The 23753-nt window shown below is 41.0% G+C and overlaps 1 protein-coding gene and 1 pseudogene across 2 annotated transcripts in view; one reads left to right on the top strand and one right to left on the bottom strand.

Annotated features, from left to right (window-relative positions):
* Positions 1 to 23753, bottom strand: part of spryd3 (SPRY domain containing 3) — a 167166-nt gene that overhangs the window by 56031 nt on the left and 87382 nt on the right. The gene's annotated exons all lie outside the window — the stretch shown is intronic.
* Positions 6786 to 6904, top strand: LOC127567069 (uncharacterized; annotated as a pseudogene).

Below are 23753 nucleotides of genomic sequence, written 5' to 3'. Positions count from 1 at the left end.
TCTCAATCTACCTCGTTGTGGTCCTTGCACCTTACTGTCTGCCTGCATTGCACTTTCTCTGTAACTATGACGCTTTATTCCGCATTCTGTTATTGCTTTTCCCTTGTACTAGCTCAATGCACCATGTAATGAAATGATCTGTATGGATGGCAAGCAAAACAAAGTTTTTCACTGTACCTTGGTACATGTGACAATAATTTACCAATTTTTGGGTAGTGATTTGAGATTTCTCCAATGGGAAGTTTCTATTACCCGAACGGCCGTTACACGGGGTGGGGGGGTGGGGGTCACCTGTATTGTGTCCCATTTCAGGCGCTGCACTTTAGGATAAATGTAAAGTTTTAGAGAGGTAGACAAATGATTTACCAGAGTGGTTCCGGTGGCGGGGTTACACTGGAGAACCTGGGATTTCCCTCCTTACAGCAGAGAAGGTTGAGAGGAAGTATGATAGGTATTCAAAATCATGAAGAGTCCTATTAAGAAAAGAGCTGAAATCCTGAGTATATAGGAAATAATTATCATGGTGCTGCTTCATTAGATATTTAGCCTATTGCAGTTGGAAATGTGGGTGGAGAAATGGCAGATAGAGTTTAATCCAGCAAGTGTGAGGTGGTGCATTCTGGGAGGTCAAATATAAGACGAAAGTATACAGTAAATGTCAGGACCCTTAGGGGCACCGATGTACACAGGGGTCTTGGGGTCCAAGTCTATAAGCTCCCTGAAAGTGGCATGTTGTAGCTGTGTAAAACTTTGGTTAGGCAACATTTGGAGTATTGTGTGCAGTTTTGGTTGCCACACTATAAGGATGTGGAGGCTTTGGGGAGAGTACAGAAGTAGTTCAGGATACTGCCTGGACTTCCCAAATTTTATACTCAACACTCCGACCGACGAAGGCAAGTATGCTGTATGCCTTCTTTACCACCCTATCCACTTGTGTTGCCACTTTCAGGGAGCTATAGACTTGGACCCCAAGACCCCTGTGTACATCGGTGCCCCTAAGGGTCCTGACGTTCACTGTATACTTTCCTCTTACATTTGACCTCCCAGAATGCACCACCTTGCACTTCCTGGATTAAACTCCATCTGCCATTTCTCCACCCAAGAAGGGTTGGGAAAAACTTGTTTTCTCTGGAGCATTGAAGGCTTAAGGATGACCTGATAGAAGTATATAAAGTTATGAGAGACCTAAACAGGGTAGATAGAGTCTTTTTCCTAGGGTGGAAATGTTAAATACTAGAGGGCATAGGTTTCAGGTGAGAGGGGGAAAGTTTAAGAGAGATTTGCATGGTAAGTTTTTTTTAAACCCAGAGAATGGTAGGTGCCTAGAATGCACTACCAGTGGAGGTGGTACAAGCAGATTTGACAGCAATGTTTAAGAGGCATTTAGACAGATACATGAACAGTCAGGGAATGGAGGGATATGAACCATTTGCAGGCTTATGAGATTAGTTTAGATTGGATTCATGGTCAGCGTAGATATGTTGGGTTGAAGAGCCTGTTCCTGTGCTGTAGGCTGCCATGTTTCTATGTTCTCTGCATACAGTCTGTCTTATTTCTACCAAACTATTTTTTGAAAACTACAAATCTAATCAATTCACTAAAACACTTACTGCTGAGATAAATCCTTGTAAGGTAAGGGCTGTAAAGGCACATAAGTGAGGTTGAAATACAAATCAAGCACAAGGTAACTGAATGGCATACAATGGATGAAGGGTTGAATGGATTGTCACATTGTGAACAGCCCCATTTTAATAAAATCTTTTCATTCTTATGGAGGGAGAGATGACTCTTCTGTTTGACCAACCTTGCCTCTGAATCAGAAGGTCATGGCTTCAAATCTCATTCCAGAGATTTGATGATAAAATCAGCACAACACTCCTGCATAGTGAGTGTGGAACTGAGACACATCTTGATTTTATTTTTAGATAAGCCACTAAACCTAGTCTCCAGTAGTTTGTTTAGGTGGCAATAAAAGATCCCATAGCTGTGTTTGAAAAATGGTCAGGGCAAGAGACTAAAGACTGAAGGGGCAAGGGGACAGGCAGGCAGAGGGGTGACAAAGAATGCTGAGGAAGCAGAAAGAGTGGGAAAGAGAGTGCACAAATATGGAAGGGTGAGAAAAATTATGTGGGGCAAGGGGAGGAGGAGTGTGTGTGTGTGTGTGTGTGTGTGTGTGTGTGTGTGTGTGTGTGTACACGCGGAGAAAGAGAGCAGTGTGGAAGGAAAACAGAAATGGTATGGGATGAAACATATGGCAGAAACAAGAGCAGGAATGTCATCTTAGTCAATTAAACTTAATCTCAAAAATCTCACCAATTTGTGAAGTCAGGCTTTCAACTTCTGTTAAAAGGTGAATCCTAGCTCAGCTGATGTAAACCAGATGCAGAAACATGGCAGACTAAATGGAAAAGTTTTCTAATTTGTTAAGCAAGCCAGCTGCTAATCCACCATTGTGCTGAATAACACTGGACACCGGGTCTGTCTTTCTCCTCAGTGCCCCTCCCCTGAACTGTTGTGTGCGTCACAAACTTTTTCCTTATTTCATTCCAAGTTATTTTGTGTAACCAACTACATTCCAATTCACTCACCCTCTCCTCTCCATCATCACCCATCTTCTGCTTGCCTCGATTATTCCCTCACTTTTGCCTCTCTTGACCCCACTGTCTCTGTAAGTTGCCAACCTGTCTCCAAACTTCATTCCCTACCCGAAGTACTTAAGTACGTTGGCACCCTCCAAATCTGTGCCATCCTTCCCTCGGTTCTGTTTGGATCCCTCCATTCAGGTTGCTAGTCCTGCTGCAGTATTGGAGTAACCAAAGTCACAATGACATTTTTGTAATCCTGAAACTGCAACTTACACCTTTTGCCTCCAGAGATGCCGCTTGACCCACTGACAGCATTGTTTTTTTGTTCCAGATTCCAGCATCTGCAGTCTCTTTAGTCTTTGCAATCTCAACTGTTAGTCTATCCCTCCTTGTTCTTATTTGCCTGTCTGCTGCCTTCCCCAGCATTAACCACACTATCTGTCTCCAAAGCCTCCTTTCCTTTGCCTGGCTGGATGGATGGCATTGCACACATTCGGTTCATTCTTATTTATCAAATCACCTTTCATGGGCTCTCTTCCTATTCACACCTGATCTCTGGAGTTATTTGGCCCCCTTCTATTTCTCTTGGTGATATCGTTCAAAGCACAACATCAAGTTCAAGATGCACATGCCACTATCTCAGATTTGTCACATTGTTTAAATGATATCCAATTTTGGCTGAGCAGCAATTTCTTGCAGTCTAGGGAAGACTTGAGCCATTTCCTTTGGTTCCCACCACAAACTCAGTTCTCTGGCCACCACCCACCCTAGGAAACTGAAGCTGAGTCAGACCATTGGCAGCCTTGGCGCTGTGGTTGATATGGAGCCGAGTTTTCATCCATGCAGTGCTCCATCACTAAGATTTCCTATTTCCATCTCCCCAGCATTGCTCCACTCTCCACTGCTGCTGAAATCCCCATCCATGCCTTTGCCACCTCTACAGTTCACTACTCCAACACTCTACTGGCCAGCCTTCCCAACATAAAACTACACTCATTCAGAACTCTACAACGTGCATATTAACATTATGAATCTCACTCATCCATTAAGCTTGCTAACATACACAGGCTTTTGCTTTAAAAATACTTCAATTTTAAAATCTTCATCCCTGTTTTCAACTCCTTCCATTGCTTCACAGCAACCCCCAGTCTCCCACTGAGACGACTGTCAGTGATGGCACCCTATTTGTTTCTAATGTGGGTCAATGAAATGGATTCAGATATTCAGAGGAAACTGATCAAATTTACAAATTACATTGATTTTGGTATGTTGGGCAAACAAATGAGGAGTTGTATTTTATAATTAAATGGGACAGCTTTTACTAAAACTGAAAATAATGAATTCTGTTTAAACTGCCATATAATCCGAAGTCAGTAAATTTTACTGAATTACAGTTGTTAAATCTGGTCAATAGTCTGGTGGATGCAGCTTTTTCATCTTTGTGTTTTGTAATAGGGAAAGTAGCTTACAAATATGATCCAATGTCTTTTCTATGAAGTGTTTCTTACACTTGCATTAGCTATAGGACAAGGCTGAGGAAAGAAAGATTGCTGTCATAGTTTAGAAGAAAGAGAGGGAGAACACAAAACAGGACAGGGTAGGGCAGAATCCTGCCATAGGCAGGATGCACTTTCCATGTACATTTGCGTCATTGTCATTTGACACAGTAGAATTAAAATACTGACATCAATCATACCCACAACACGACAACCTAAACAAGAGCTGCCTTCACGAGCTATTTGTCTCAACCTTTCAATGAGATAAGCATCAATAATCAACATCTAGTACTGGAGACCTTGAAACACTGAGCTTTGACCACAAGTCTACAAGTTACTTGATCAAAAAAAACTTCTTAAATAGCATTAGTGGACCCAAAATGAAACAACAGGTATTGCTGGAAGACTGTACAATCCACCTTCAGCAAAAGCAAATTGACAAAAGCTCAGCCTTCAGTTTTATTACTAGGTATTTAACAATCACATTTCTAAAGTAACCAATACTTAAAAGTATCCCAGTCATTTCCTGAGGAGATCTTCCCTCCACAGCTTCTAGCTGTGTCATCTCTTAACCTTAAGCCCTTCTACCTCCTGTCCATAATCCATAAGCAGCACTGATGGGTAGACCCACTGGTTCAGCCTACTCTTGCCCCACCGAGCATATTTCTTCCTACCTTAAACCTCATCCTTTCTCTCCTCATCCAGTCCCTTCCCACGTACATTTGTGATATCTCCAACGACCTCCACCAATTTGACAGTTTCCAAATCCTATTCTATCCTGGGCTCAACACATTGATACAATCACGTAGAAGGCGCGCCAGTGGCTCTACTTCATGAGGAGTTTGAGCAGATTTGGTGTGTCACCAAAGTCTCTTACAAATTTCTATAGATGTACAGTGCAGAGCATTCTGACTGCTTGCATCACCGCCTGGTATGGAGGCTCCAATGCACAGCATCGTAAGAAGCGGCAGAGGGTTGTAGACTCAGCCAGCTCCATCACAGGCACAACCCTCCCTGCCATGGAGGACATCTTCAAGAGGCGGTGCCTCAAGAAGGCGACATCCATCACTAAGGACCCTCACCATCTAGGACATGCCCTCTTCTCATTATTACCATCGCGGAGGAGGTACAGGAGCCTGAAGATTCACACTCAATGATTCAGAAACAGCTTCTTCCCCTTCGCCAGATTTCTGAATGGTCCATGAACACTACCTCATTATTCCTTTTCTCTTGTACTATTTATTTTTGTAATTTATAATAATTTTATGCCTTTGCACTGTACTGCAGCCGCAAAACAACACATTTCATGTCATACAAGTCAGTGATAATAAATCAGATTCTGATTCCAAGGTCCCAACCAGCTCATCTTCACCCTGGACATCCAGTTCCTCAACACCTGCATTCCACACCAGGATGGACCGAGGGCTCTCTGCTTCTTCCTTAACAAAGGCCTGATCAGTTCCTCTCCACCAGCAACAGTCATTCACACTTGTATTCACATTGAACTTGCAACTTCCTTCAACTTTCTCCAGATCAAAAGGTGTAGCTATGGGTACAGCATAGCCCCAGCTATGCCCATCTTTTTGTAAGATAGGAGCAGTCCTTGTATCAGACCTACCCAGGCCCACTTCCTCAACTGACACACAAGAGATTCTGCAGATGCTGGCATTTGGAGCAACACACACAAAATGCTGGGGGAATTCAGCAGGTCAGGCAGCATTTATGGAGGGAAATAAACAGTCGAGGTTTCAGGTCAAGACCCTTCAGCAGGACTGATCCTTCACCAGATCACAATTCTTTCCACCACTTGTCCCCACCCTCCCCCACTATTTCTCATTTTCCTGCTGCCCTTGGTGGCATAACACAGTATGAAGCTGATGGCAGGGAGCTCCTCCTTACCACCTCAACCTTTCCATTGTTTCTGACTTGTTAGACTTGATGCAGAAATTTCATCACTGAATATTGGCACAATTGAGGCCACTGCCTTCCACCTCCATCACAAACTTGACTTTTTGCCCTTCTGACCACACACAAGTTAACTTCTCCACAACTGGCAGCTAATCGGCCTAAAGCTCAAGGTATTTATGCTGCCCAAATTTTATGAAGTAGAAAGTCAGCCACAATGTAATGCATCCTGCATCAACGGGAACATTTTAATTAGAGCTCAATTACAGGGAATAAGTGGTTAAGCATGATTTCTGCGCAAACTGTAAAAAGTCACCCATGTGACAGAAATTTGGCATAATGTAAAGTGATTAAATTCATCACTAGTTTCAAAACTAATCACAAAATTAAAAACACAAAATATGCAAAGTGTTATCCAAAAAACCCCTTCCTTGTCGGTTTCTTTGATCAGTTCTGGGATTTTTGTACTTGTTTAGATTTTTCATTTTATTTTTCCTCTTGCATTTCCAATTTTTTTCTTGGCTCTTTGCCTTCACTTGCCCTATCAACAGTTAGGCTCTTTTGTGAGATGTTGCGGTGACCTCCATTCTAGAACGCAAAGCCTTTGATATTCTTATCTTCTTTTGGTGCCCACTTTATGGTTCAACCCAGAGTCACAGAATTTGCCATCAAGTTAATTCAAAATGTCAAAGCATCTCTTGCTCGCTTCTGCATATTTCAAACAATTCTGTGACCTTGGTGGATATCTTGAACCTCAGATATTCCAGGTAACAATACTTGAAACTATACTTGAAATACTTGAAACAGCCATACTAGCCTGAAAACGCCCAAACTCATCTGATCTCGGAAGCTAAGCAGGCTCAGACCTGGTTAGTACTTGGATGGGAGACCGCCTGGGAATACCAGGTGCCGTAGGCTTATGGGTGGCACGGTAGCGTAGCGGTTAGCGCGACGCTATTACAGCGCCAGTGATTGGGGTTCGATTCCCGTCACTGTCTATAAGGAGTTTGTACGTTCTCCGGTGTCTGCGTGGGTTTCCGCCGGGTGCTCCGGTTTCCTCCCACGTTCTAAAGACGTACGGGTAGGTTAATTTGGGGTTTAAAATGGGTGGCGTGGACTCGTTGGGCCAGAAGGGCCTGTTACCACGCTGTAAATAAAATTCAATTTATTTTTAAAAAATCAAATCTTAAAATTATTGTTTCTGCCACATCACATGAAGGCACTGACCTTTGATTAATCGCCTAATCTTAGCTGTCCTGCACACACCTACTCTAATTACTAGTCACACTTTACTCAATTGTTTCTCAACAGAACTGTTACTTGCTTTTCAGTATCTACATCCTGGTCCCATTGCTAGGAAGCTCTTCAAGCACTTCTGTCCCACTCCTGGATGGGATGCAAGGAACACATGCATCCACGAATGATTTATTTTTTCACCCAAATACTCAATGAAGCAGGATTTTTTTTAGCCAAAAACACAACACAATAAAAATTGATCTAATACTCAATTTCAGCTTCTCTCCACTGCAAACTTGTGCAGTTTTTTAATGCCACCATTACCACTTCAGTCAGTTTTCTTTGTATTTTGCACTTCTCTTATAATCTGCAAATGATTGAACTAATAAATTCTTTCTGCTCAAATCAAGATTCAGTGCACCCGAGTCCTTCTCTAACTTGGGACTTCAAGACTCCCTCAGTATTCTTTTCTTCATTCAGGCCCTTTTCACCAGCTAAATGCCATTGCATTTACCTCATCTTCTCTCCTACACTTTTTTAACCTGCGTTGGCACCCTGCATCAATGGCCTTATTCTATTCTATTGAAATAACACCTAGCTTGGGGCTAAAGTACTTTGTGGAGCCTTTTTCACTCCAAGGAGGATGGCAAGTCAGCCAGCAGGCTGATAAACAGGCTGGCCAGGAAGCAATTAGGCCTTGTGGCAGAAGAATAATCAGGAGTTGTAGAATTGTGTTTTCTAGAAAGCAGTACCTCCATACCTTAGCTAATAAGGACGCCATTACAAGCATGAAGAGAGCTGAGTACAAAAACATGGAAAGAGAAAAAATGATTGTGCAGACAGATTTATGTGAGAATGATTAAAAGGAGGAAATCACAAAAAGATCTGGAGGGTTTATGTTGCCAGGCTCAATCATTCTACTGTTAAAATTTTGCATAAATGAATAGAATTCCAAATCCTGCAGAATTGTTCAACTATCTCCTGGAATGAAATGCAAATCACTTGGGCACCTGAAAGTTTTACATGTATAGTTTGTGCCTGCGTATCAGTTTCCTCATTCTTTTGACCTGCATTCCACCAAGCTCATACACCACAGGCAATGTTACCACTAGGCTGATCATGGTGATTAGAGTAGAATACAATTTGCAAAACCTACATCTCCCTAATATACCTTCACCTTGATTCGCTGTATTTAATATTAGTGTCACCTCCAAACAACGCACCGGAAAACAGGAACAATTTAACCAGTTACTTGTTTTCTGTTTAAATCCAATCTATATCCATTGTTTACTGGAACTGCAAAAATCTATTAGCAGGACCATTTTGCCACTCACAGTAAATGGGAATGTAGGGTACGCAGAAGTGGGTGTTTGAGGGTCAAAGTGGACATGGGGCTGAAGGGCATTTTTCTGTGCTGAGTGACTATGCATATATCAGAAACACTTACAGTACATGTGAACATGTTACTAATACAATTCCCATCTTCCAAATAGAGTCAGAGTTTATATTAAAAAAATATTACTTCCACAACAGCATATCTATTTTAGGAAACCTCTCTTCTCAAAGAAAAAGTTACCAATCCCAATCTCCTAATTCTGTTTAGATGCAGGGATGGTGCAAGAGGAATGGAGATGACTGTAAATGTTACAAATTTGTTCAAAAAAAAAGGAGAGAAGGATAAACTTGTCCAGTCAATCTAATGCTGGCTGTAGGGAAACATCATTTATCCAGGAGAAAATTAACAGCTACTTGGACACGTACCAAATAATAAAGGGGATTCAGTGCAGATTTGTTTAAGGCAAATCCTGAAAAGGAAGGCTCTATTTCTATTAACAGAATACACTGACTTGGGTTGGGGGTGGTGGGTGGGTGGGTGCAAGGAGCGCAATTGGTCAAGGGATTAGAAAAGAATTGAAGAGAATTCTTTTCACTTGAAGAGTGATTTCGTACACTGCTTGAAATGAAGGTGAAGGGAGAAAATCTCAATTCATTTTAAATGCATCTTAATAAGCGCTTGAAAAACCATAATCTAACAAGAGCTGGAAACTAGAATTAGGCTGGATAGCTTTTTATTTTGGTCAGGGCAGACGTGCTGGCTCAAATGACCTCCTTCTAGACTGTAAATTTACATGAGTTAAGCTGATTGGCAAAAAGCTCGAACATATTTGACGAGAAGTTTATTTATTTCACACAAGTGGTTGGGATTTAGAATGTATTGCCCAATAGGGTGGTGGAAACAAATTCAATAGTAGCTTTCCAAATGAAATTGGATAAGTACTTGAAGGAGGAAAAAATATTGCATAGGCATGGAGTAATGGCAGAGGAGGGGCACTAATTGGATTGTTTTCCACAAGAGCTCACACGGACTTGGTCAAATGGTCTCCTGCTGTGCTATATACTATGAATCTATCTTGAAGTTTGCATTTAAAACTTGTCTCCATCTGACACTGGTTATTTCTTTTCCTCTTGGCAACAAATATTTAAAAACGTACACGGGAAGAAGGGTCAAGATGCTGGTTTAACACATGTAACCGAGTCTCATGCTTTTGAACTATTTCAGTGCACCTTGTTCCAATGTAAAGGATAGTGAAATGGTCCTTTTTTTGCTATAAGCAAGCAGGATAGTTAATATTTGCAAAACCTGGTTGAATTGTCCTGGGTCAGAAGGTAGCACATGGGAGCTTATTGTAAAACATTAGGGAGTATTGATATGGTAACAAACCAGAACATAGAAGAAAAATTAGAGGGGTTGTAACCTGATAGATCCCTCAATGGTCAGCTGTGGGGCACCTGTGTTCATTAATAGTTTGGATACAGCTCTGGATATGCAGTATCAAAATTTGTTAACACCAGACTACTGCAGTTTTTGATATATATTGACTTGGAACTTGGGGGTAAAAGATAAAAAGGAAACAGAGAATGGATATTGATAAGAAATGTACCAAAAAGTGTCAGATGGAATTGAATGTTACTGAGTGCAAGAAGATGCATTTTTATGTCAAAACAAAGCAGTAGTTAAGCTCTTAAGTAGACTCCGCACTATGGAGTTTGGGTTTAGGCTCACAGGATACAACACTGCCCAAAAAGCTCACTGAATTTGGATTTTACGTTAAGAGACACAGAACATAACAACCAATAATAAGCCTGTATAAAATTAGATGGACATTCTGCAGTGCCATTATGAGTCCTATAGAAAGGTATTGCAAATTTAATGCAGCTTCATTTGGAATCCTGGTCTGAAGAAACAGACAGACAGATGCAAAAGCAAGAATTGCTGGAAACTCCCAGGTCAGGCAGTGTCTGTGGAAAGATAAACAGAGTTAACATCTGAAGCAGCAGACAGTTCTGATGAAGAGTCTTTGACCTGGAACATTAACTCTGTTTCTCTTTCCACAGATGTTGCCTGACCCATTGAGTGCTTCTGGCATTATCTGTTTTTATTTCAGATTTCCCGCATCTGCAGTTTTTTTGATTTTCATTTACTGTAAGACAGACAGACAGACAGACATCTTGGTGGAACAATGTAGATTAGGGATGACATGATTATGCACTTAAAATTACGAAAGACTGGGTGAGCAGCAGACTGCTTTTTAACATTTAAGGGCCCAAAACAAGAGACGCAAGACACAAGATTAATAAGAGATTCAGTTCAGAATAATAACAACAGAGTCACAAGACTTTGGAATTCACTTACAGGCTTTTACAGTTGAGGAAGAAACTGTATCAACATTCAAGATTAGATTAGGTAGGTGAATGAAGGAAAAGTGGATGAAGGGATTTGTGAATGTGGCCGTTACACATAACGAGGATTATGTGAGATATCCTACTTATTCTGTTTCCTGTTGTTAAAACAAATATGTCTCGAGCACCAGATTTTAAACCCCTCATCTGTGACAACTTATTGAATCATTAATCACCAACATGGAAGCATTTCAAAAATTTTCTGAAATTCAAGTGTAGAATCAACTGCAATTCTGGTGAACCCCATGTCTGCAATATCTTAGAAATAACATTCTCAGATTAGTTAAATATGATGTTCGTGTTGGAACTGTTGGCACTCTCCCTAATAGTGGGAAACAGCTTTAGGAGCCACGCACCAGATGCTTTGGAGGCTGATTAGAGAACCTTCTCTTGCTGGAAACAAAACTGCTCTTTCACTTCCTTACTTCCCACTATCCAGGGTCCAAACACTCCTTTCAAGTGAAACTTTAACCCCTTTTTACACAGGGTGAGGTGTGGAAACAGCCTTAAATGAATCTGGCACTTTTACTTTGTCGATCTTACCACCTGAGCAAGTCCAAAGCACTTCTAATACTGCACTGATGCCTAAATAAAGCAGTCATATGGGATGGTCATCTTCTGCTCCCTTCAACCAGTAACATAGGGAGCCAATGGAAGAGGTTTAATTTATTCTAGTGTTTCATGCACCTGATTCTCCGTGAATGAAAATAAAACAAGCATGTTGAGCAGCATCTGACACTGGACAAAGAGGGCAGAATTATCTGATGGCCACTACCACCAGTAAGGTCTTATACAGGAGTGGACAGTTTCTCAGAAAACCATGGATTGCATGTTATTTTCTTCCTATTAAAAAGTCACTGGATGGAAAATCCTGAGTAGTACTTCAGATTTTCTGCGAAGCCAGCCAAAGCCCTTTAGGACTCTGTATTGTGGAGGGTCGTGGCTGTCACGTCACAGCACTGCCCGCTACCTGGTCGGAAGACACACCACTGCCGATCAAGGTTTGGCTCCACCCCACCCATCAGTGCACACCTGACCATTGGTCCCTTTAAGCACCTTTGTACTTGGCCTTGGGCCATTGGCCTTTGTGATCGATTAGTCCTCGCTGGCACCGGGCCATTGGCCTCTGTAAATTACCTGGGCTGGACCCTCCAGCCCTATAAAGAGTGCCACATGTGCTTGGCTCTTCCTCTTTGCGACCTTTGAGGGATCACCCTGCTTCACTCCAGGCCAAGGACCGTGGGACGGCGCTGGAGAAATCATTGGTGAGGTGCGCACTGTTAAAGGGTTGGGAGCGTTTTAGTTAGTGTCCCTGGTAGGACTGAGTCAAGGAGTGGTGGGTATCGCATTGTTTTTCCTTGATTGTCTGTACCTAGTTCGTTGTGTGTGTGCGTGTGTGTGCATGTGCGTGCATATATTTTAACCCATTGTGATTTTCCCATGCTCACTATAAACTGTGCGTGTGTGTGTATTATCCCTGTTACCCTTTTCCTACGTTCATCTTTTGTAAATAAATCATTCATCTCCAGACTGTGTTCAGAGTCCTTGCCTTAGTAGTACTTCAGATTTTCTGTGAAGCCACCCAAAGCCCTTTGAGACTCAAACCATTGCTTGCACTGTGGACACAAACTGAGCTCTGGACTGGAGATTCCCCAACTCCACCCTCAAGAGGCAGAATATCAAAATATCTTTACTGCACAATTTCAATAAATTAAAATTAAATTTCAATGAACTGAGATTAAAAACATAAAAATGTAGTTACATTTAAAAATAGTATTTGAATAGACTGGGTTTTAGTCAATGAAAGAGAAAAAAGCTAAAAGTAAAACCCCTATAAAACTTGGCCAACTTACTGATTAACATTTTTTATATAAATATTTAACAATGATACAAAACAAGATCTTACTATGTTCTGCTGGTTCATTATCATTAGGATTACAGTGAATTCTCAATTTTGCCCAGTCATCTGACAATCTCGCCCCTCTCTAGCCAAGCCTTTCACTGCCAGCAACTTTAATTATTTGGAATATATACATGGAAAAGAGGAATCAGATTTGCACTTCTTGGGCAAATTATCAACAGTGGTGATATCTGCATTAATTTCTGGGCCATCTGGAAACATTTTTAAATGGAAAGGAAACTTCTCAGAAACCAAATTGTGCCAGGACACTAACATTTGACTAGTGTGAGGCGAAAGGCCAAGGACCCCAACTACAGAACATTGAGTGTGGTTACAAAACACCAATAAATGCAAGAATCAACAATAATAAATGTGCTTTGTCATTTCCCATTGTCAATTAAATCATGCGTTCTGCTAGTGGCACTTGTTACTCTTAGGCTTGGCACCAGTCCATAGCAAGGAAACCATGAGTGTCACACACTGTTCCTCTCGAGTCAAAGTTCAAGATAGTAAGTATTCTGCAAGAGTTTTGAAGACATTAAACTGCTCCAAAAATGCAGTTCCATTAAAAGCAAAATACTGCACATTCAGAAAATTGAAAACAAAACAGAAGATGCTGAAAATCCTCAGCAGGTCAGGTCGCACCTGTGGGAAGAGAAACAGTGTCAACAGACTGTTCTCCAACCTGAAACGTTGACTGTTTCTCTTCCCACAGGTACTTCCAGCATATCCTGGTTTTGTTTTAGATTTCCAGCCTCTGTAGTTTTTTTTGGATTTTCACTTACTTGTGGAAATAATCAGTAGGTGAGGTGGCATCTGTGGAGAAACAGTTGATATTTCAAATCAATAATATAACTGACCTGAAATGTTTCCCTCTTTACAGATGCAGACTGACCTGCTGAGTATTTCCAGCACTTTCTGCTTTAACATGTTAAATATGAAATTCAGACTGGTTCACGTGGCAACTTATCCACTTTCAGTTAGGCAGATACACATTTAGAGCACTGACAACATTTTGATTTAATCTAAACCCCCAACACTAGTATCATTCAAATTTGATTTTTTTTTAAATGATGTTCCTAATCAAGACAATCTTCACTATGCAGAGTAATAATTTAAGTCATTTAAAAGCAGTCTGCTTCATTGCCACCACCTTAAATCCAGTGCCCTCTAGCAGCAGAGCACAGGGGCTGTATGGAAAAAAAACTGGAAGTACCATTATTTCAAAGAAAAAAATCCAAATCCATTCTATATTTAGGATTTGTGGAGGAAATGTGATCTTGCTGGAAAATTGACTAGATGGAATATGATTCCCACTCAAGAGATTTAAGCACATAATCTAGATTAATATTCCCACTGTTGTACTGAATGAGCACTGCACTAATGGAGAGACCCGCTTTCAGATGAGGAGTTAAACTGAGGCCCCGTCTGTTGTCTCTGATGGATGTAAAAGATAGAACTATTTGAAGGGCAGCAAAGAAGTTGTCTTTAGTGGACCGACCAACAATTATTCTCTAATTGATATCACTGAAACAAATCAGTAAGCAATTTAATTCCTGGTTGTTTGTGGCACCTTGCAATGTGTAAATTGGCTGTTACATTTCCAACATTACAATTCAAATCAACTTTGTCCACAAGATGTCACCAGGAAAGCAGATAACTGCCCCCAAAATTGTGTAGTGACTGAAAACATTGCTCCCTGGACTCCTTCTAGGCCTTGGCTTCTGATTAAAGTCTACCTCTGGTTCCAAGACATGATTGCAGGAGATCAGTGGCAAGCCAGTGAGATCAGTACATTCTACAAGTCAATTTGCCAGTCTTCAGTGCTTTAATTGTCTGCCTGAAGTACCTTAGCATTTCTGGAGAAGCATCTACAAACTGAGGCACAAATCCTGTCTACTGTATTGACTGGCTTACTGAGCATGTTCCAACGTCACTCAAAGGAAGAGGTGATTACTACTACTGAGATGTACTCAAGATACTGCCAGCAGCAGCAGCAATTGATTTCCAAATTGATTTGTTCTCCCTAGATCATTAGTGATGCTGACACCAGAGAGACAACTGCCAGTTCCCCGTACCTCCTGCCTCCACACCAAACAGGAATCAGAATACTTGAAATGATGCTCTAAAGCTATTTTATCATCCAAGTCTAAAAGTACAAATTCTTCAATTAAATATACCCCCTTCAACCCACTAGTTAATCTACACAACAGCACTCCCCAGCAGAAATCACTGATACAACAGTACCCCAGCACGAGTTGATAGCAGAAAACTGGCTCAAACAGAAAGATTGAGCATGTGATATTCCAGGCCACTGAGTATTAAGGAAATATTGGGGGAAAATAAGATACTGGTAGTAGGTGGCATTGATCAATTAAATTCTTATAGCACAAGACCAACTGTGCCACCAGGAGCCAATTCCTGTCCCTTTCTACCCAAACCAGTTGTGGGAAGAGGAACAGTAAGAGTCATAGTTCACATTGGGATTGATGATGCAAGTATGAAAAGGGTTGAGGTTCTAAAGATAGTATCAGTATAGTATATCCACTGATATCTACAGCATGTTATTTCTTCAAAGATCAAATATGATTTCTCTTTCACAAAACTATGTTGATTTTGACAGATTACCTTGAAATTTTCTAAGTGCCTTGTTATAAAATGCTTAACAATAGCTTCTCAATAACAGCTTCATTTTCCTGGCTGGAAGAGTTACTTACAAGATTGACAGTACTTAAAGTAGACAACTCACTTAGTCGTGACAGGGAAGAGGGATCGAAAATGCAGAGGTTCTGACCACAATCTTCCAATCCACCCAGATTTGGAAGTGGTGCCACAGGACTCGAAAACTGGTGATAGTGAAGGATAAAAGTTGATTTTATCTTTCTCCCCATTTAAAAAAAGGGGCGAGAAGGATAAAATCAACTTTAAGTGACTGTCTAAGAAGTAGAAACAGTGGTAATGGTATTAGTGGGAAAACATTACAGGCAGGAACCCATTACAAAATCAATTGGCATGTGGAAAATTATGGGTTGTTAAATGAAACCCTGCAGGGAATTGTTAACAAGGTTTGACTAATGATTGAATTCTTTGAAGTAACAATGAGGGCAATGCAGTAAATATTGTGTATAAGGGTGTTTTTTTTTATATATAAAGCATCACATACTAATAGATTTATTAACAAAATTAAAATCCATGGGATTAAGGGATAGCTATCCAATGGATAAAAAAATCAGCTAAGGGCTAGAAAGCAGAAAGTAGTAGTTCTTCCAGATTGGAAGGAAGTAGACTGTGGTGTTCTTTTGGGGTGTTATTTGATATATTAGTGACTTGAACTGGGTACAAAGGGCAGAACTTTAATGTTTGCAGATATCACAAAACTCAGAAATCAGTGTTGAGGGAATAGTAAATACCTCATAAGGACAGAAGCAGCTATGAAATGGGCAGAAACACAGCAGGTTCAACTTAAGGCAAGAGGGTGTGAAGTTTTTTTTGACATGATGATGAGAGGTGATATAAACTGAATAGTACAAGTGTAAAGGGATAGAGAGATCTTGTGATGTACTTTACAGATGGCAGGAAAAGTTGAGAAGCCTGCTTAAAAAAGCATTCAAGATCCTTTGCTTTACAAATAAAGATACGATGCAAAGTAAGGAAGTTAATAAAACTTCATGAACACAGACTATATTCCAGTTGAGGTATTGTGGTGTATTGCTGCACCTTTGGCGATGATCTTTGCGTCCTCACTGGCCATAGGAGTAGTGCCAGATGATTGGAAGTTGGCAAATGATGACCCTGGGAATTACAGAACAGTGAGTCTTACTTCAGTGGTGGGCAAATTACTGGAGAAGATTCTTGGACACAGCACTTATGGGCATTTGGAGAAGCATAGGCTGATTAGGGACAGTCAGCATGGCTTTGTGAGGGGCAGGTCACGCCTCACAAGCCTGACTGAATTCTTTGAGGATGTGACAAAGCACATTGATGAAGGTAGAGCAGTGGATGTGGTGTACATGGATTTTAGTAAGGCATTTGATAAAGTTCCTAATGGAAGGCTCATTCAGAAAGTCAGGAGGCATGGGATCCAAACTTGGCTATGTGGATTCAGAATTGGCTCGCCCATAGAAGACAGAGGGTGGTGTTAGATGGAGCGTATTCTGCCTGGAGGTCGGTGTTCCGCAGGGATCTGTTCTGGGACCCCTGCTCTTTGTGATTTTTATAAATGACTTGGATGAGGATGTGGAAGGGTGGGTTAGTAAGTTTGCTGATGACACGAAGGTTAGTGGTGTTGTAGATAGTGTAGAAGGTTGCTGTAGATTACAACAGGACATTGATAGGATGCAGACCTGGGCTGAGAAGTGGCAGATGGAGTCTGACCTGGAAAAGTGTGAAGTAATACACTTTGGAAGATCGAATTTGAAAGCAGAATACAAGGTTAATGGCAGGACTCTTAGCTGTGTGGAGGAACAGAGGGATCTTGGGGTCCACATCCACAGATCCCTCAAGGTTGCCGCGCAGGTCGATAGGGTTGTTAAGAAGGCGTATGGTGTGTTGGCCTTCATTAGTCGGGGTATCGAGTTCAAGAGCTGAGAGGTGATGTTGCAGCTCTAGAGAACTCTGGTTAGACCACACTTGGAGTATTGTGTTCAGTTCTGGTCGCCTCATTATAGGAAGGATGTGGAAGCTTTAGAGAGGGTGCAGAGGAGATTTACCAGGAAGCTGCCTGGATTGGAGAGCATATCTTATGAGAATAGGTTGAGCAAGCTGGGGCTTTTCTCTTTGGAGAGGAGGAGGATGAGAGGGGACTTGATAGAGGTGCACAAGATGATAAGAGGCATAGATCGAGTGGACAGTTAGAGACTTTTTCTTAGGGCAAAAATGGCTAACACGAGGGGGCATAATTTTAAGGTGATTGGAGGAAGGTATAAGGGGGATATCAGGGGTAAGTGTTTTTTCTCCCCCCACACAGAGTGGTGGGTGCGTGAAACACACTGCTGGTAGAGGTTGTGGGGGCAAGTACATTAGGGACATTTAAGGGACTCTTAGACAGCCACATGAATGATAGAAAAATAAGGGGCTATGTGGAAGGGAAGGGTTAGATAGACCTTAGAGCAAGATAAAATGTTAGCACATCATTGTGGGCCAATGGGCCTGTACTGTGCTGTAATGTTCTATGTATTCTTAGACACTACACTTTGGGAAGGATGTCAAAGCCTAATGGTACCAGTTACTTGGAAAGGACAGAATGGAGTTGTTCTTAGAATATAAATTTAGGTAATTGGCCAAACAGTGGAATGATGATGACTTGGTCTCCCCAAGGCCCTATATGATTGTAGCAGGACTCCTTTAATTGCCAATCACTCTGTATCAGCTAACACAGCAGTTGCGTTCAAAATTGCTTATTATACTGTGTATTTTAACTCTGGTGTGAGTCACTGTTCAAGACAACATGGCTTCTTCTGAATAGATTTCCTACTCTATCACGTTTTAAAATAATATTCTGCTTCTCAGTTTTCCCAACCAATGTGGACAACTTCTCATTTCACCACGCTATATTCCATTTGGCAACTCCTGTAACCTACCTATACCTCTTCTCCTCTCCTTTACAACTTATTTTCTGCATTGAGTTTTGTCTTATCAGTAAATGTAGGCACCGCATGACAGCAGGAGTTTGTCACTCGTTGAACTTTACCGCAGCAGGAGCTGGTTACCTACAAGACGGTACTGCAGAAATTTGTCACTTGTGTCACTGTCTGGCTGTAGGAGCTTGTCACCTGCAGGACTGCACCACAGCAGGAGACAATGTATTTGGTAAAGGAGACTGGAGAGGAGAAAAGTCAGAGGAGAAACTGTCAAAATTAAAAGTACTGCAATATTTTCCACTGTTTAAAATGTGATACTCCAAAAATAAATAGGATGACATTTTAGCAGAAAGTGGTAAGAAAATCTGGAAGCATAATATGTTTATTTTTCCAAAGGCATCTTTTTGCTCTGCCTAGAAACAGTCTGTAGCTAATTTTCTTTTCCATTTATAACATTACATGAACAGGAGGAAGCCATTCAACTCCTCAATCTTGTTCCACTAATCAATCAGATCAAGACGGATCTGTACCTCAACTTCTACATGTATACTCAATGAAGAAGAAGTAGAATTTGACTTGGGACAACTTTATGTTAATGGTTCAAAGTTCCCATCTGGCAACCCAGTGATCAATTTGCCAAATTTCGCTTAACTATTTATGCATTCTTTCCTCCCTTAAGAGACTTCATATTATCTACAGTATTCCCATTGAAGTGGATGGGTTGGAAACTGGCTCTCATTTTGTAAACTGGGGTGGAGGGGAAGAAAGGCAGTGATAACGCTGAATAGTGAATGCATTTGGTTATGGGAAAGGAGGTAATAAAGTGTGGGAAGAGCAGCCTGTGACAGGGATTTGTAGGGAGGCTGGAAGTGGAAATATAGATAGTGAGAGGGATCAAATGTGAAAATAGTTATGGAACGGCTTTGCTGACCGTAATCAGCAGGGGTAGCAGTGCTGGTGGTGGTGGTTGGGAACAGGGAAGAGAGAATTTTTAACATTTCCTTAAATTATTTCATGCAGTGCTCAAGGTCCATCCCTAATGGCCCCTTTAAAAGATGGTGGCATGGTGCCACCTTGCACACAGCAGTACTTCTGGAGAAGGCACTCCCACATTGCCGTGGTGTAGGAATTCCAGAATTTAGACCCAGCAGTGAAGGAACAGCAATGTATTTACAAGTCAAGATTGGGTGCAACTTGCAGGTGCTTTTCCTGTGCATCTACTGTTCACGTCCTTCTCAGCAGTGAACATTGAGGGATGTAGGCAAGACCAGGTAAGGGCTGGCAAGTTTCCTTCCCTAAACAACACTTGTGAACCAGATGGAATTTATGATAATCCAATCACTTTATGCCACCATTGTTGATAATTAAATAAACCCACAAAAAAAATGCTATAAACTGAATTCAAGTTCCCCAACTGCTGTGATAGGGATTGAACTTTTAATATCTTTAATGAATTACCACTGCGGGAAAAAATTCAGATGAGATAAGTTATGTTGCTCTAAACCATATTTTGCTGTATTACGAACATGGTTGCAGTCAGTTCATTTAAGCAAATACTGAGTTAATGTTACATTCCTGTTGTTTCAAACAAACAGAGGAATAAACCAAACAGCAAGGGCAGCCTGCCTAAAGTTGATTGAGGATTTGCTGGGAAGGCATAGACTGGTGAAAAGTGACGGCACATGGTACTCTAATTTTATTTATTTATATTTTTAAAATTGCTTGTTCACTGGATGTGGATATCGCTGGCAATGCCAGCATTTATTTCCCATCCTAATCGCCTCTGAAATAAATTAAGTATCAACCCGACTGGTGGGTTTGGAGTTACATATACCCAGACCAGCTAAGGATGGCACATTTCCTTCCCTGAAAGACACCAGTGAACCAGATGGGGTCTTTTTAAACCACAACCTGGTTGTCTCCTGGTCACCGTCGCTGAGACTTGCAATTTTTTTTATTCCAAATTTATTTAATTACTTGAATTTATGTTCCCCAGCTAGTAATGGTGCGATCTGAACTTATGGCTGAGGATCAATGGTCCAGAACTCTGGTACTAGTCCAATAACTTAACCACTACACTACACAAACTGTGAGAAACAATTTAATTGAATAATGAGGGGAAGCAAATGCTACCATCTTAAAAAGAGTATAGGAATGGAAAGATCTGTAGGTTCATGTACCTAAGTCTTCGAAGGTGGCAGACAATTTGATAACATTTAAAAAGATCCTCAGCTGAAGCAATGGAGGCACAGAGTACAATAGCAAGCTAGTTATGCTAAACCTTTATAACAGACACACACATCCACCAATTATAATCCAAAATATACTGCTTAATTAGTAATTGGTTTATTATTGTCACATGTACCAAGGTACAGTAAAAACTTTGTTTTGCATGTCAGTCAGACAGATCATTTCAAAATATAAGCACATCGAGGTAGTACAAAGGGAAAAGCAATAACAGAATGCAGAATACAGTGTTACAGATACAAAGGAAATGGAGTGCAGGTATTACCATTTTCAAATGGTATATATTTTGCAGGTCTGTAATGGAATGTGTGTCAATTTTCCTTCCATTTTACTTTAACTCACTAGTCTTGCTAAAATCTGCCCTTGATTTTGTACTAACCTTTCCCTTTCAAATTTGGACCTTTGACATTCTTTTCTGTTTGCTTTTCTAACACTCACCACATTTAAGTCACTTATCCAATCAGTAGCATTAATTGTCACTAGAGCTAGTCAGGCCTCTTTGTCACATCACGGACACACTGTTCTGGGAAGGAGACCTACACACGTAGCAGGAATTCCATTCTCTTTTCTGTTTTATTCCTTCCTTGTGCCAGTCAGCAAGTGGGTCATTAAGATCTCCTGGAACGGTAATTTTGTCATTTCCTTGCTCTGTTTACCGATTTCCTCTGCCACTTCCCTTCCACAATTAGCTCCCTAGTACAATCCCACATATGTAAAAGTTTCTTTTTATCTGTGATCTCCCACCACACTGACTCCACTTGCACCTCCTTTGTGTACGTCAATCCTGTCCATAGTAGCTTTCCCTCCTTCACCAGTGCCGCCAACACCTCCCCTCCTTCCTTACCTATTCCATCCTACCTCAAAATATTATGCCCGGTATGTGTACTTTCCACCCCTGCTGGCGTTGTTGCCAAGTTTCTGTTCGTGGTTTTAAATCTACATCTTCCTGTGACATCATTGTTTCTAACACCCCCACTTTACTTCCCACACTTTTAGACTTGCAAAACAAACTTTTTGTCTTTTCCCAAGTTTGTATTTAGAGCTACTCCTATTCCCTCAGGTATTTCGTCTAAAGCAAGACCTCATTGTGTTATCTTACTCTTGTTCCTGCCCGTAACTGTTCATTTTGATTTTTTACCTCAACTTTTATTTCTTCTGCATCCAACCCCTTATGATTATTTATTCCTATATTTAACTTAGCAATTTCTACAGTCCTCTTTTTGTTTTTATTGCCTTTATTCCTTCAGTTTAAGTGATCCTTTATAATTTACCCATTTGCCAATTCATTATCTTCTGCAAGATGGCGCTGGAAGGTGGCATCTCATTGCAAGCTGCTCTCTGCAGATCTACTCATTACTTCTATTATAATCATTCTACTCTTTTAAATCTAAATTCTAGGGCTCCAAGAGTTACTAATAATATTATACTTTATTCTGCATTCTGTTATCGTTTCCATTTATCTTTCTGATTGCCTTAATTTTAAATCTGCTCACCCTTCACAGTTAAACGACTTGTTACTTCACAATTTAATCTTTTCCCAGTCTATTAGCCCCCTTCCTGTTCAAATGTAGCCTTTCCTTGTGGAAACACTCACATCCTATCCAAAGCTCCGACAAATGGCTCACAGATTAGGAGTACCTTCTCCCTGATGCTACCCCTTCAGCTGCAGATTATTATTCTTTTCAGTGCTGATTCCTAATTTTCAAGTTTATTAATATTCTCCCTACCCTTGGCTCCCGCATGAAGCATGTCTCTTGCTCTCCCTCCACAATATTTTCCTGCCTTTCCAAAATATCCTTAGCCCTAACGTCTGGAAGTCGACAAAGTGAGTGGGAACCTCTATCTGGATTGCATTTAAGGTGGCATACGGGATACTTGTCATTATTGATTGAAGAATAGAATGAAAGAGCAGGACAAATACTGCAATATGCAGCTATGATCATCACTCAATGGTAAGGATGTGATAGCACAACAGAGGATCCAGAAGAGATTCACAAGAATGCAGCCAGGGCAGGAGAATTTTAGGTACAATCAGAATTTGGTTGGTCTGAGGTCTTCTATGAAACAAAGAAGGCAATACTTAAGCACTAGACAGGTTCAACAAGAGGACCCATGCTTTTGAGCAGACCGCCAATAACCAAAGGGCATAGGCTTAAGGTAGAGGACCTTTTTAATGCTTGAAGCAGAAGACTGTGTGCTAGAATTGATCTTGGCACACCCGTGTGCATGACTTGTGTGCTCAAATGCTGCTGAGCATGTGAAGACACACCAGTTGACATATGCAAGTTAAACATTACTTACACAAAATTTTGCTGCATGCACAAGCTCCCAAGAACGCTGAAGCAGGTGTTAAATGGAGTTGGCTGGTTAAAGGGTTCCACCCTACCTGGGCCACTACTGTCAGAGGCAGCCACGTTCCACTAGGTAAGCCCCCTCTAACTTTTATTGTTACTCATTACACCTCCATCCCTCTCCTCAGTACCAATGTCCTCTGCATCCATCATCTGCTCATCACCACCCACCCCCAACCATCCCACCCCATCATTGTCTAAAACAGAAACAAAAAGTGCTAGAAATACCCAGCAGATCAGGCAGTATCTAGGAAGACAGAAATTTATTGTTTCAGCTCAAGGACTGTTTAGCAGAGCTACAAGAGAAACGAGAAACTGTGTTCTTTCAATTGCAAAGAGGCAGCGACAGAGACGACAAAGAAAGTTTCTGGGATAGATTGCAAACCATGTTGACAAGTGACACAATTGCTTTCAGTGCTGTCTAAAAGAAAGGAATGAATACAAGGTAATCATAACCAATATGTCTGGAGAAGTGTAACTGCAGAAAGTTGAATGAGGGCAGTTAGAGAGTTAGAACAACAGAGGGTCATTGGGAATGGCTGCTTTTGAGATGGAGGAAGGCAAACACTGGTGTTCCCCTGGGAAGAGTGTTAGTGCCATTGCTTTTATTGATCCAAATTGATGACTTAAGACTTGAGAAATCATGCCATAATTTCTAAATTTGTGGATGACACAACACCTGGCAGTATTACGAATGGCAAAGATGGTAATGA

This window comes from Pristis pectinata, chromosome X (genome assembly GCF_009764475.1).
Source record: "Pristis pectinata isolate sPriPec2 chromosome X, sPriPec2.1.pri, whole genome shotgun sequence".
Taxonomy (NCBI): domain Eukaryota; kingdom Metazoa; phylum Chordata; class Chondrichthyes; order Rhinopristiformes; family Pristidae; genus Pristis; species Pristis pectinata.
Note: the sequence above shows the minus strand (reverse complement) of the source record. Positions and strands in the feature narration are given on the sequence as shown.